Source organism: Oppia nitens, unplaced genomic scaffold, assembly GCF_028296485.1.
Source record: "Oppia nitens isolate AA-2021 unplaced genomic scaffold, nextdenovo-longstitch-racon4-pilon3 scaffold31_pilon_pilon_pilon, whole genome shotgun sequence".
Classification (NCBI taxonomy): Eukaryota; Metazoa; Arthropoda; class Arachnida; order Sarcoptiformes; family Oppiidae; genus Oppia; species Oppia nitens.
In genome coordinates, this window is record NW_026533212.1 from 427,427 (window position 1) to 430,000 (window position 2,574).

Genomic DNA, 2,574 nt, shown 5'->3' on the forward strand with positions numbered 1-2,574 from the left:
ACTATATAATAGATATATTAAGTTTTGATGTACAATAATATATGAAATTTATATTTTAAAAAATATTTATGATATATAATGTATATATATATATAAATAAAATATGATAAATATATACAGTATTTAGTTATGTTTAGTATGACTTTGAAAAAGTTATCAATAATTTTTAAATATAATAGATAATACTGTTTATTAATAAAATCAATCAAATATTTTATATAAAATATAGTTTATTAATACAAAGTATACAAACAAACAAAAATAAAATTAATATTAAACATTGATTTACAAAAATAAGATTAAAAAAAAGTTCACAAATTAATTATTTCAAAATTAATTTTATATAACATATTATAAAATCCAAATTATAATTATTATAATAATTTAATATTTTATTTCCTTATATGTTATTTTTTGTTGTTGATTAAATTGATAAATAAAAAACAATTGATCATTAAATAAAAATAATAAACATTTTATTTACTATTTTAAAAAAATAATATAATCATCATTAATAATATTATCAATTAGTAAATAAATTCAATTCAAAATTAATATAATATTTATAATAGAAAAATAAATAATAAAAACTATTTTAAATAATCTATAAAAATAATAATGTAATAAATTAAATTAACAATAACATAAATATAATTAAGTTAAAAATTATTAAATTTTATTTATTTTTCAAAATTATTTACATTAAAATTATAGTATAGCTTATATTGTAATTAATAATAATAACATTAATAGTAGTGACTATAATGTTAACTTAATTTACTTAATAAAAATATTAATAATTTATATGAAAAATATTTATAAATATTTATTGTCTATGATTTTTGCAAATGTTATCATCAATATGTAGATAAAATAATAAATTAATTATTTAAATTTTATTTTATATATATCACTCATAAAAAAACTCTATTAATAAATTAAATTTTAATTATCTTAATTGACTAATTAATAATATAAATATATATATATATAAATTATTATAATTTTTAATTAAATTAAAAATAAAAAACATTTGGCCAACAAATAATGCACTAAATAAATTAATAGATAATAATATTAATAAATATTTGATAATTTTATTTTTATTAAATAAATGATAACTTAATTTAATTTATTTTTATATCATTGATCAATGTTATGAAATAAAATATAAAATTATAAATTTAAAAAAAATATTAAATAACATATTTAATTAATTAATTAAAAATTATCTAATAATTTAAATCAAAATATAAAAAAATGATTAATTATTTTTTTATTTGCAAATATACTGTATATATATTTATTAATGTAAACAAATTAACCTACAATTAAAAATTTTAAAAAAAAAATTTTATTAATCAGTAATTAAGATTTCTAAATGTCTAAATAAATTCAATAATAAATAAAAAAAAATTATAAAAATAATTTTATCTAAATTTTCACATATAACAAAAAAAATTATTTTAATTTAAATGTTAATCATTTAATTAATTTATTGATTTATAGTATCAAATATATAATATTAATGATAATGAATATACAGTACATTATATATAATATATTTAATGTAAATAATATTAAAATAAATATAAATTGTATGAATATTATACAGTAAAAAATAAATAAATAAATTTTTAAATATATTAAGTTATAAATTATACAATGAGTCAATAAAAAAATTATAATAAAATATTATATATTTAAAAAAAATAAATACTTATTATTTAATAATACAGTTATTAATTAATTTTAATTATATACAAAAATAATAATAATAATAATTATTATTATTATTTAATAATTATTAGACAAAATTATGTTTAATATTGATTTTATCGATTTTATTTCTCTCCCGTACGGCCACTGCATAGCCGTAGGCCAGTATTGTTACCGATATTTGGACGGCTATTGTAACGGTTAAAAACATTACCGTTTGCCGACAGTAGACAACCAACAGTACGGCCGTTAGTACCGATACCACGGTCTCGATGATAGCGTAGACAAGGGATAGGTCATACCATTCACGATAGACAGCCCACAAACCGATCATCGATACGCTAACCAATACTATGGCCAGTAGTATGACATTAGCGGCCGTAAACAGTTGACTGACGGAAACTGCCGGTGCTATTGAATGATAGAGAGAGAGAGAGAGAGAGAGAGAGAGAGAGAGAGAGAGAGAGAGAGAGAGAGAAATATCGAAAAAATTAATTAAAATTAAATTAAAAATTATTAGTATTTACTAAAAAAATACTAAACTTTAATATTATTATTATTATTATTTTAGTTAACAATAATTATGATAATAAAAAAATTATATTATTTATAAATAATAAATTTATTTTTTTATAATTTGAAAATAAATATATATATATAAATCATTGATTAATACAAACTATTTATATATTATTTTATATATATATATAACTAATTTATTAATCAATAAAAAATTATTTATGAAAACTATTACTGTATATCAATAATACAGTATAAAAACAACTATTAAATAAATATATAGTTAGATATTTAACTTTAATTTTTTTTTATATAACTATATTCTATACTAAATTA